Below are 13,711 nucleotides of genomic sequence, written 5' to 3' on the forward strand. Positions count from 1 at the left end.
GAATTGATTGAATTGTAAAAGAAGTCACTCGCGAAGTTCTGGTAAAATAAGATATATTATAATAATAACTTGATTACACTTGGTTACAATTGTATTAATATAAATGTGAATATGAATTAAATGAATTAATTGCGTAGGAGTTAGTAAATGGATTAGTATTGGAATTGAGACTGCGTTGAGTCGGAATTGGTATTGAGGTTGAATTAGAATTGGAATCAGAATTGGAATTGGAATTGTAGAACAAACGTCGATGAACGTCGAAGCGCGAATTAGAAGAGCGCAGATCGACACGTCTGCTCGCTTCGCTGGCTTGGGCCAGACTGAACGTGTGTTCGCGCTGGCGACTGGGGCCAGACTGATGCAAGAGGCAGCTCTGCGTTGCCTCCTTCGCTCGGAGTGGGGGTTGCTGACGCTGCAGTCCCTTTGTCCTCGCTCGTCGGAGTGGTGACGGGTGCAAGACTGCTGACGTTGCAGTCTCTTTGTCCTCGCTCTCGACAGAGTGGTGACGCGTGCAAGACTGCTGACGTTGCGATCTCTTTGTTCTCGAGGTGGCGTTTACTCGAGCGGAGTTGAGGATTTGAACAAGTTTCAAGTCGAGATTCAAGTAGTGGTGGGTTTTAGAACAAGTTTTAGGAAAAGTCGCGGGTGAAGTAGTGATGGGTTTAAGAGGTATTAGATTTAGAACAAGAGTTTGATAGCGATGGGTTTAAGAGGTATTAGAATTAGAACAAGAGTTTGATAGCGATGGGTTTAAGAGGTATTAGATTTAGAACAAGAGTTTGATAGCGATGGGTTTAAGAGGTATTAGATACTTAATATTTAGTCTTAACCTAGAATCGAGGTACGGTCCTCGATTCGCCCAACGTCGGATGTCGTCCGACGTAACACCTCCCTCACCGGAGAAGAGATTTCTCGGAGTGAAATCTCTCGGTCCGAGGTTGTGTTCGGTGAACGCTCGCATTACAATTTTTGGTCTTGGGACGCATCGTTAGTGAGCGATCCGCGCAGGGAGCTCAGTTCTCGGCGCACGTTGACTGTATTAACAGTTCGAAACACTGGATGCACTGAAATGTTATCTGATTCTGCGCGAGGAGTTGGGGTAGGTTTCGCAGTGTCCGACAGTCTATAATCGCAATGTTCATTATCTGACTGTCTTTTATTGGGGTCTTGGGAGGGAATGGGCTCACTTTTGACACTTTCACTTTCTCCTTTGTGAGTTATTCCGTGTCCGTATCCTCGTCTGAGCTGTCGGAAACGTGGTCGGGGTCGTCATGTTGTATGGCCCATCTTGAAGCCAGTATCTGTCCGCATGGAATGCAGTTCAACACAGGTGTTTCCCTGCACATCTTCTCACCGCAGTTGTTGCAGTTATTCATTATACTGATCATCCTTTGATGCCTCCAACGTTCTGTGTGCTCGATGGTTGTAGTCAGGCTGCAATCATAGCATAATTCCCTACCATCGCATGCGACCATGATTACGCCGTTGTAGCAAGTTAAGTTGCGGTAGCGTGATGTGTAACGGTTCGCCTTCTGCGTGGCTGTACGTCTTTTGTGCACTGGTCCACACATCTTGTTGTTGTAGGAGGCTGAGACTGCGACGCGAGTTGGATGCTGTACTGGCGGAAAATGACGACATTCAGAAGAAACTCCGAGCTGCTGGACCCTTTGTCTGCTATCATATTTCTCGGGAAGAGTGGGGGTTATCTCGAATGGGTAAGTTTCTCTTCTTATCTTCGGCTTGACGAATGCTACGGATGTGATAGCTACGTTTCGCTGACGCGCGTTTTGTGTCGGATTACTCGAGGCGCGCTTGAGTTTGTTTGCGTGTACGATTTTGTAATGGTTACCTATTCTTATTTTTACGTTGTTTGCACCTATTAGTTCGCAAATTTCGTGTGGCCCTGTATATTGTTCATCAAATTTGTTTTTACAAGGTTCTTTTAATAGGAATACTTGTTCTCCTACCTTAAACTGGACGGGGTTGATTCTTCTATCGTAATAAGTCTTAGACTTTTCCTTCGCGGAAATTAGGTTGTCGCGCGCGCGGGCTTGTGTTTCGCTAATTTTCCTGTGGAGGTCAAAGAGATAGTGGGAGTAGGATTCGTTTTCCAGTTCGTAAGGGTAGGAGTCGGCGGAAGGAACGCGTGCTAGTGAACCGAAAACCAATTCGTGTGGAGTGAAATTCGTTCCTTCATGGACGCTCGTGTTATAACTGAACATGGCTAGGTTGATCCATTTGTCCCAATTGGTTTTATGAACATATTGTTTTAGATATTCTGTTAGGACGTGGTGGGATCTCTCTATAGAGCCATTGCTTTGCGGGTGAAATGCTGTTGTTTGCAGACGGGTAATTCGGAAATGTCTGGCGACGGCCTTCATGAGGGAGCTTGTAAAATTCGTCCCTTGATCCGTCAAGATGGCTTTGGGTGTTCCAAAACGGCAGATCCAGTAATTGACGAATGCGTCGGCAGTACTAATGGCGTCGGCTGATTTGAGTGGAGCGGCGACCGAGTATTTCGTCAATAGGTCCTGCATGGTGAGAACGTATGTGTTTTCGTCCGTGGTTGTAGGCAGGGGGCCTACAATGTCCATTGAAACCTTGTCAAATGCCCGGTTGGGTGTGTATGTGATTGTCATGGGTAAACGCGTTTTTACCCTTGTCAGCTTGTTGCGTTGGCAGCTTAAACAGTCGTTGATGAAGCTTGCCACTTCGGTCTTCATCCCGTTCCACCAGTATCTCTCCCGTATTCTCTTCAGAGTTTTGGTAATTCCTTTGTGACCGGCATAGGCGGATACATGATTTTCCCTAATAATATCTGTCCTTCTGTCTTCGGCCGGGATCTGAATTTCATTGCTGCAAAGGAATATGTGTACGTGGGTGTCCTCGAACGTTTCAACGAGGAGATTTGAGACGTATTCCATGGAGAGGTGGTCGATGTAGGTTTTGGAAATAGAGAACGACGTTATTCCAAGCTCGTTGATAGCATCGAGCAAGGTTCGAAGGCATTCTTTCAGGTCTTCTTCTGAGACCTCATGTAATGGGGTTGGCTTGATCGGTATTTGAATTAATCCACCGTATTTGCTGACTCGTGCCCTAAACAGAGTCAGGTCCTGAGCGTTGGCCAATTTCCCTAATCTATAGAGATCCATGGCCCCCGTATCGATTGGTTGGCCATCCAACGTTGAAAAACAGACCAGGTTGTCATTTCTCATGATTAACCGGTCGCGTGTGTAAGTGACTATCCTCTGTCCTCTTGGTACAACTCCCTCTCCTTCCTCTCCTTCCTCTTCCTCTTCTTCTTCTTCTTCTTCTCCTTCCGAAGGTAAGCTTTCTTCTCTCTCATCCATCCAGTTGGGTCCCGTTGGTTGGGGAATTAGGCTGGGGACGACGGTTAAGATGTCCTCCAGTCCTGTTATGAGTGGCTCCTCTTGACTGGAGGCGGGTACTAGGGGTGATGATACCAAAAGGCTGTCGTCATCTGAACTCGCCCCAGGGCGTGGTGACGTTTTCGATGGTGGTCCAGATGTTGAGTTTGTCGATGATTTCCTCTTCCTCGGGGGAATTGACTGAGGCGGTGGCATAAGATGTGAGTCGGCCCATCTCCTTCGGCGGGTATCGAAGAGAGGGGTTCCTGGGTCTGATAACGGTGCTCTTGGCGGCGATGTGCCTCCAGGGGTGCTCCATGAGAGGGGCAACGCCACTGGGTTTCGGGAGAGGGCATCCGCATTAGAATTCGCCTTACCGGGCTTGTAAATAACTTGATATTCAAATTCCGCTAACTTCAATCGCCACCTGAGGAGGCGTGACGTAGGATCCTTCACTGATGTCATCCATACCAGTGGCTTATGATCCGTAACGAGGGTGAATCTTCTACCATAGATGTACGGACGGAAGTATTGTACGGCGAATATTATTGCTAGGCATTCTTTCTCTATTGTAGAGTAATTCAACTCGGCACCGTGCAGGATACGTGAGGCGTATGCAACGGGGCGATCTTTACCTATCTCACCCTGGCTTAGCACAGCGCCAATTGCATATCCAGAAGCGTCACATGTGACGTTAAATGGCTCCTCGAAATTGGGATATTGCAATACGGGTTCTGTGCGTAACGCTTGTCGTAAAGTTCCAAAGGCTTCTTCTTGCTTTGGTCCCCACACGAATTTGTTTTCCTTGGTGAGGAGTTGGGTGAGGGGTTTGGAAATTTTAGCGAAACCTTCTATAAACCTACGGTAATACCCTGCTGGGCCCAAAAATTCGCGGACATTTTTCGCGTTTCTGGGTCGAGGAAAGTTCTGGACGGCGTTAATTTTTTGTGGGCATGGCTTAACGCCGTCTTTGCTAATTTGATGTCCCAGGTATGCCACTTCCTTGTGGAGGAAGCCGCATTTCGAGGGCTGTAGCTTGAGGTTGGCGTTGCGTAATCGCTGGGCCAATTTATTGAATTTAGCTTTATGTTCCTCTAATGATCGCGCGTAGACTACAATATCGTCTAAATACACGAAGAGTTCGTTGCCTTGTAGGCCAGAAAGGATAGTGTCCATTAATCTCTGGAAGGTGGCTGGCGCGTTTCTGAGGCCGAAAGGCATTCTATTAAATTCGTAATGCCCGAAGGGGGTGGAGAAGGCGGTCTTTGCGGCGTCTTCCTTCTCCATTCCTATCTGATGAAAACCGCTGGCCAAATCGAATACGCTAAAGTATGTCGCGCTGCCCAGCTGATCTAGGATTTCGTTAATGCTGGGCAGAGGGTATGCGTCGGCCACCGATTTTTCGTTTAGTGCGCGGTAGTCGATCACCATGCGCCATTTTTTATTGCCGTTAGCATCCGCCTTCTTCGGGACAATCCACAAGGGGGAATTGTAGGGAGAGTTAGACGGGACGACTATGTCGTTTTGTAATAGTTCAAACATTTGTTTGTTAATCTCCTCCTTGTGGATTGGTGGATAACGGTATTGCTTCGTGTGTACGGGGATCTCATCCGTAGTGGGGATCTTATGGGTGACCGCGTTTGTCTTTCCCAGGCGATCCCCTTGGAGGTGGAAGAGGTCGCTATTTCCTTCCAATAAAGATTTGACATGAGCCGTCTCGTCTTGGTTGAGGTGGCTCATGGGAATAGTGTCCATTAGCTCCTTCATGCGAGCTTTATGGGGATTTGTAATAGAATAAACCCTCTTGGGTTTGGAACGATCGGGCTGGTTACCGGAGTTAGAATTGTCGGGATGGTTACCGAATACGTCGGGATGGTTACCGGAATTAGAAAGGTCGGGATGGTTACCGAATACGTCGGGATGGTTACCGGAATTAGAAAGGTCGGGATGGTTACCGAATGCGTCGGGATAGTACCCGGAATTAGTTGAATAACGCTCGATCTCTTCCACCTCTAACACGGTAATCGGAATGAGATCGGACGCGTAGATGTGTTGAAACATCTGAGGCTCGCTTTGCCTCCGCGATTAGTGACTACACAGTCACCGAGGAATACATCCGGCGCTACGCTGACGCGGCGGATATATCCCTGTTTCGGGCCCTGTACGCTGACTGCAATGCAGGCGGCGGTTCGGGGCTCAACGACAAACTCGTCAGAGTCTGGTGCAGTCCTGAGTTTGGACTGTTGATTTAGATTTTCGCGCTTATCGACCGATTTCTCAACGATATCATTCGATGTGGTACGAATCTCTCCCGGTTGCACCCGACGTTTTGAGAGAGGGAATGTTTCTTCCTCTGTCCTTGCGGCGTGCTTTTCAAGAGAGACCTCCGTTTTCGGAGAAGGCATTGAAATAACCCTCGTCATTGAACTATCGCGGGGCTCAGTCGGCAGTGCACGTGAATTAGAGAACGGAATTGAAATGTTTCCGATTAAAACAAATTGTTTTGCAAAGGAGATCTCAGCTCCTCCTATAAAGAAAGGCGAGCCGAGAATTCCGTTAACACTGACTGGGAAATCGTCCCCGAGCACGTGGAATTTGACAGGGATTGTCCCTTGAATGAATATAACGACTTCGCCGAGTGTTACGATGGAACCCTCGGTTATTCCATGAACTTCGATCGTGCTCGTGGGATCAATGGTAATCCCAGGTTTTAAACTAGATGCGCGTATCAAATTGACTTCCGAGCCCGTGTCTAATAAGAATTCACTTTTCTCGCGAAGCTGAGGGGCGGAGATTTGTACGCGCGGGATCGGCGAGTCTACTGCGAGGTTAACTGCAGAGACGAATCGTCGATCTGGTCTTCGGGGAGCTCGTTCGTTCGAACGGCGGTCTGCGTGAATGTTTGGTTGCGCTTTGTTGGGGCGGCCTCCCGCTGTTGATTCGTTCCGGTCGGGAGGCCTGACTCGTTTCCCGAGCGCAGGTTATTGTTATAGGCTCTTTTTCGACATTCGTGAATGTCATGCCCGGGAGTTTTGCAATAGTTGCAAAACTTGCAGGGCTCTCCCGCACGTCTGTCGCTATTTGAATTCGGGTCCCGGTTTTCGCGCTGCGGGTTTTGTTCGCGAGGGGTTTCGGACCGCCACTGCGGAGTTGGAGAACGATAAGAGTTGCGGTTCGAGTTTCTCCACGAGTCTCGACGTTGGTCGGACCCGTTATCGCGACGCTCATCCGGTCTGTTGTCGCGACGTTCAGGAATGCGTTCGCGAGAATTGAAATTGTCAGAAGAGCGTGGGCGATAGGAGCTTCTGTTATCTGAGAAGCTTACCTTGCGGGAATCGTCACGATTAGATTCGCGACGACGGTTTTGATACAGCTCATATTGCTTATATGCAGAGATGGCTGCTTCGAAGATCTCTGCCGAATTCTGAGAACGGCAATGCAAAACTTCGCTGCGAAGTTGTGGGAGTAGACCGCGAAGGAAGCACTCGACTGTGAAACGATCGATTTCTCTGTAGTCGTAATGTCCTTCGGTAGAATCGCTGATGGCGGTTCGTAAATCCTTGACTCGATTTATGAAATCAAGAATATGCTCATTGTTGTCCTGGGCTACGCTTGCCAATTCGCCACGGTACTGGTCCACGAATTTGAAGGGTCCCAGTACTGTTCGTAGCTTATCGCAAAGTTGTGAGATCGTACGTATGTTTTCGCCTTCAATGGCAGCGTACGCACGATCGGAAAGTTTATTGCAGATTAGTTTAGTAAGGGCACGTTCTATGGATTCGGGGATAGAATCACGCGCGCGTTTGCAGGCGCGGATGAATTTTAGGACGGGAATCGATGTTCCGTCGAATTTGGGTACGAGTTCTGCGGCTTGTTTCAACGCGAAATTTCCTGTTGGCTCATATTACGGGATTTCGCGTGGCTCTGATAATGAAGGTTCTCGGGGCCTGGTGTAGGCATTTGGTGACTTAAGTTTTGATTCACGACTTGAATATTGTGAAGCTCTTTGCGTATTTCATCGAGCATGTTATTTTGATTCTGTGCGTCTTCTTCATATTTAAGACGCAATTTAGCAATGAATTCGGTTTGCTCTTTTAAATATTCCTCTTTACGGGCGAGGTCTTGCGCGTAAAGAAGTAGCTCTTCCTCGGTTGGCGGAGGAAGGTCTTCGTTAGGATCCGTTCGGGGATCCGTTTGGGATCGTGTAATTGGGCGAGACATTTTGCGATCCTAAAGTGAACTCTTACGAGACACACGGTATTTGTGATTTCGTTAGACGTACGAAAGAATTATGAGTTTACCGGCGACCGTCTCGTGTCCTACCGACTGCGCCAAATTTATATGTCACGTCCCACGTCCTAGGTTGAAAGTGAATCGAGGAGGTGGCACGTGGAAATAGAAGGGGACGGTCTTTTACGCCGAGACAGCCAGACGGGCTGTCATATGCGTTAGGACACCGATAAACGATTTTGGAAAACCGGCACCCGCTTGCAGTCAACGCGGATGGCGGTGCTTATACGTTAACGCAACGAACGCGGTGAGTTGACATGGGGTAAAGATGGTTACAAGATACTGATTCTCACCGGTTGGTTGTAGCGCCTTAATAATACTGTCGCAGGAGCTGTTTCCTCTGCGCTGCGTAGACCTCGTACTGTGGGTCCTCGATGCATATATCTTCCAGGCGAGGAAGATAGGGAAGACGCAACGTAACACGTTGACGGGGTGACAGGAACGTGCTGTTGGTGATGACGCAACGAGGACGTGGCAGGATTACTGTGTCCTGGCTATCGTCGTCGTCAGAGATGTCTATGAGATCGATGATCTCATAGCGGGCAGCTGGTGTTACGTTGACAGGCGTGGAACGCGAGAGATCCGCGTGGTTGATCTCTGTGTTCGGAATCGGACGGCACGGACAACCGTATACTGATACGTAATCTGACGCGTCACACTCGATATTCTCGGTCGTTCCGAGAAGTTCAGTCCAATCCGTTGAATTCAGGACTTGATTCAATATTGCCGTTTGATTCAATGCTCGTTTGAATTTGGTGAGCTGGTATTTACGGCCCGCGCGACGTGTTCGACGCATAAGGAGAGAGGAGCGCAAGGAACTGGGTTTAACAACTCCTTCTCAAGAAATCCTTTATAGGATTTTTGTCTATGTTCCGAATGAAAAAAGGAAAATTGGCCAGGGGTTCCCCGGAGGCGCTGGCCAGCGGTATTTCACCTGTGACTTTAATAAAATATAGTTATAGAAAAGGTCCGCTCGTTCATCGACACTACCCAAGCGGAGCGGACGAACTGGCCTCCAAGCCGGGTCACTGTGTAACGAACGAGGGCACTGTTAGAACTGTCACTATAGATCTAGCACTGCACGTATTCCTTGTGTGAACTGTCACTTGATGGAGAAAACACTTGACCGATCAAAATGTCGCTTGCAGACGTATTGTCTCGGCGGAGCTGTAAGCTTCTCCCTTTGTGACCGAGTTTCAATACTCAACAAGTGCACGATTGCTAATGGAAACAATTGTTCAAAATGTCGCTTGCAGACGTATTGTCTCGGCGGAGCTGTAAGCTTCTCCCTTTGTGACCGAGTTTCAATACTCAACAAGTGCACGATAAACGAGGATATAGTTTGAATATCGGAGAGAAATAGGTCACTGAATTGATTGAATTGTAAAAGAAGTCACTCGCGAAGTTCTGGTAAAATAAGATATATTATAATAATAACTTGATTACACTTGGTTACAATTGTATTAATATAAATGTGAATATGAATTAAATGAATTAATTGCGTAGGAGTTAGTAAATGGATTAGTATTGGAATTGAGACTGCGTTGAGTCGGAATTGGTATTGAGGTTGAATTAGAATTGGAATCAGAATTGGAATTGGAATTGTAGAACAAACGTCGATGAACGTCGAAGCGCGAATTAGAAGAGCGCAGATCGACACGTCTGCTCGCTTCGCTGGCTTGGGCCAGACTGAACGTGTGTTCGCGCTGGCGACTGGGGCCAGACTGATGCAAGAGGCAGCTCTGCGTTGCCTCCTTCGCTCGGAGTGGGGGTTGCTGACGCTGCAGTCCCTTTGTCCTCGCTCGTCGGAGTGGTGACGGGTGCAAGACTGCTGACGTTGCAGTCTCTTTGTCCTCGCTCTCGACAGAGTGGTGACGCGTGCAAGACTGCTGACGTTGCGATCTCTTTGTTCTCGAGGTGGCGTTTACTCGAGCGGAGTTGAGGATTTGAACAAGTTGTAAGTGTAGATGAGGGTTTGAACAAGTGAAAGTGAAGTTAGGAGTTCGGAGTGATGGTTGGGTTTAGAACAATTGGGAGAGTCGAGATTCAAGTAGTGGTGGGTTTTAGAACAAGTTTTAGGAAAAGTCGCGGGTGAAGTAGTGATGGGTTTAAGAGGTATTAGATTTAGAACAAGAGTTTGATAGCGATGGGTTTAAGAGGTATCAGAATTAGAACAAGAGTTTGATAGCGATGGGTTTAAGAGGTATTAGATTTAGAACAAGAGTTTGATAGCGATGGGTTTAAGAGGTATTAGATACTTAATATTTAGTCTTAACCTAGAATCGAGGTACTGTCCTCGATTCGACCAACGTCGGATGTCGTCCGACGTAACAGGCGACATTCTCCGAAACGCGTAGTCGCACCCCCGAGCGCCGCGATCCGTACGATAATTATTATTACGATCAACGCGAGCGAACTCCGGAGCGTCGGAACAATTATTACGAGCAGGCATACCCGCCGCGGAATAGAACGCCTGAGCGCTACGGAATTTCCGACCTTTCACAATATGAATTCAGAAACCGCGTACGCCGGAGCGATACGAAACGCGCCATGAGTCAAATAGAGGCGATCGGCAAAAACGTCGCGAGCAGCCGAGACCGCGTACACCGGAGAAATACGAAACGCGCCGCGAGCCAAATAGAAATGATTGGCGTGAATCGCGAAACGAATATTCGCTACCTCCTACACCACAGCGACGGTACAAGCCGCCGCAGATGCGCTCCAACGCTGCGCCTAACCCTAAACGCGAGGACTCTCGACCTTCCTCGTACCGCGACACCCGAGAACGTTTTCCCGCGGAGATACAAAAGTATTGTAAATTCTGCAAGAGATCCGGACACGACACGCATGATTGTCGTCGTCGCAATCAGGCTGGGCCCTCGAATTTGGGAAACGGGGACAGCCTCCCGCCCAATACGACATCGGGACGGGAGGCGCCCCAGAACAAGAGTCCGAGGACCATTCGAGTAACTACAGTGAATGCGCCGACGGAGACAACCGCTTAGTCAACTCTATTAACATTACGGATGATTCTCTTATTCCTCGCATACTTGTCAGTGCTGACCAATTCAGCCGACAATGCGAACTTCTCTTGGACACTGGATCAGATGTTAGCCTCATCCGAGCATCAAAGATCCGTCCAGACGTAAAATTAACACCAAATTCCTCAGTCACTTTGTGTGGCATTACAGACGGGGAGTTGAATACAATGGGCAGCTTTAACACAAAGCTCAATAATTCAATCTCTGCCACATTCCACGTCTTCTCAGATGATTTCGCTGTCGATGTCGACGGAATCATTGGCTCCTCCTTTTTCGAACAAGGAGTAGACATATCATTCCCCAAACAACAGGTCACATATAAGGATCTGACTATTCCATTTGCAAATCCGAGAAATAATTTCTCAAAAAGCAGACCAGAGATGGGTAGGCGAGGCATGGAGACTCGTGCAGTAAGGGCCATACGTTCGCCTCACACGAAAGTTATCCATGCCTCCTCAAGTATTCCCACTCCGGATTTGCACGAAAACCAAAGCGTTATGCAACTTAGTGGAAACCCCGGGCCAGAAGCCACATTTGTAAAAATCGGAGACCTACTTAAACAATTAAACGCCGGTGTGCCAAAGGAACATATTAGTCCCGCAAGGCAAGGCGTCGATCCAGAATCCTGCAAAACTCCCGCAGTGACTCCCACTCCAGTCCTTCCCTGCTCAGGAAAAACTCCCGAGTCCTGCAAGGACGCAACAGAGTCCCCGCAGCTCCTAAAGAATTTGAAGTTCATTTCGCGAAGCACGAAACTATCAAGTTCAATCAAGCCATGCCCTTCGAATCAGAAAACTTCGAACCAAAAGTAGCCAAAGTCTCGTTGACTCCGGAGATGGAATTTACATCTTTTAATTTAGAACAAAAGCCATTCGTCTGCTGCGACCGCGTTGACATGCGTGCCGTGGTCAGAAGCCACCAGTTAGTCTTCAAAACTTCCTATAAGGGTAAACCTATGCTTGTGGCAAGACGTTCTCGAGCACAAACGTTATCAAATTGCGACTTTCCCTCTGCAAAGGTTATGGAGCGTGATTGCGACAGTATCACGAACGCCGCGTTGCCGTCGGAAAACGATAAGCAGATATCCGATAACTCGCGGGCGATGGATATGACGCCTCCGGTAACGTGCGATAACAAGTCGCGTCGAGGAATCGAATTAGAGCCCTCTGCTGACGCAAAACTAGAGACCGCGTTAAACCCACGTCCGGTCGCGTTAGATAATAAGCGTGCGACCAGATCCAATTCAAAGAAGGAAAAGATCTGCGAGCGCAGCAAAAGCGTTCTGACATCCCTGAAGAACGATCACCGCATGGAAGAATTCCAGCAACTGACAGGACGAGGCTTGAGCCCTCAAAGACCCACGAGTCACCAGTTCCTTTCAACACCAGCTACGAAACGCTCGACAGTAACCATGCGTTTCTATCAAGTTTTAATCGCGTTGGTCCTAATAACCAGAGTATTGGCCCTAGCGGGATTCGATTGCGGAGGGTCTACACTAAATATTACCACGTTCTCCACCATCGACACACCCAACTGCGAGCCTGAAGACATCGTGCCGCACGAAGAACTAAAGAGGATTCAACTCCTCCAATTGGCTGAATTTACACAGACCCGAGTCATTCAATGCCAAGTGGAAATAGACAGGACAATCTACTACTGTGGCATGCACTCACACAATTCGGTGGTCGCCAATGGACGGCAAGAATATTTGCTATCAACCACCAGTGAGACGTGTGCTACGCTTCAATCGACGGGAACGATATTCATTACTCCAGCAGTTCAAATCACCGGAGTCGAACCCAACTCGACTACCTCCCGTGGGGTCACGCTGGCAGGCGAAATACTGAACGATGGCCGCTGTGCAGGGACAACATACAGCGACCCATTCGGAACATGGACCAGCGTCGTGGTACAAGCAAGCGTGCGTATCACAATCCGAGATTACGTAGCTGCAATCAAGCTTTCCACGGCCCAGATTCATTTGCAATCCGGACAAGCTTGTCCACTACAGAAAGGAAGCTGCCCCGACACCCAGGATGGACACACCTTCTGGAATACCGTTCCGACTGATTACTGTAAATTCAGCAGTTATGACGTCCTGTACGAGGGTTTAGCAGCACGAGTGTCATCCCAATCTGGAAGCTCTCCAACGATTTACACAGTAACCTCGGGAGATACTATGTTCGCCCTAACAGAAACAGGACGAACGTCAATATGCGGATACACTATTATCCGCACCGAACACCCAAAATTATTTGTACTGGAAACAGAAGGCTCAGGGAAATTCAAGGAAAAGACACAAGCACTTGTAAACAACCTGGATATATTTATATATGTGAATAGCAAATTTGTGTACGTTGAAAAACACCTCCGTGGTCAACTATCGCAGTTGTATAAAGACGTAATACACCAAAAGTGTGAACTGGAGAGGCAAATCCTCCAAAACGCACTGAATCAGTTACACACGGCTCCAGAACAAGTTGCTACTGCAATAATGAAGGAACCAGGGTTCATAGCAATCCCCGCCGGAGAGGTGGTCCACATTATTAAGTGCATTCCAGTCAACGTAATCCTCAGGAAAACCGAACGACGTTTCGATGAACTGCCCATCACGTACAAAAACTCATCTAAATTCCTGAAACCAAGGGATCACATCATCACCAACACAGGAACGGAGAAAACATGCAGTGAATTACTGTCACCATATTACCGTTTACACGGTACATGGTACCGCCTGACGCCGTCCCTCCAGGAAGCCGTGGCACCATCAGCCTTGCACCCACTTGCAAGGCCCGCCTGGAAATACGTGGACCCAAAGAATTTGGCGACAGGAGGAATTTATTCTCAAGACGACCTTAACAAATTGCAGGATCATATTATGTTTCCTGTGGAAAAGGTCGCAGTAATTAACTCTATTGCGCAGGGCGCTTCAGGAAGACACTTCTCTACAAACAGTATTAATATGTTCAATCTAATGGACGAAAATACACTGGAGAAAATGACCGAGTCCAT

The sequence above is a fragment of the Lasioglossum baleicum genome, unplaced genomic scaffold (genome assembly GCF_051020765.1).
Source record: "Lasioglossum baleicum unplaced genomic scaffold, iyLasBale1 scaffold0063, whole genome shotgun sequence".
Taxonomy (NCBI): domain Eukaryota; kingdom Metazoa; phylum Arthropoda; class Insecta; order Hymenoptera; family Halictidae; genus Lasioglossum; species Lasioglossum baleicum.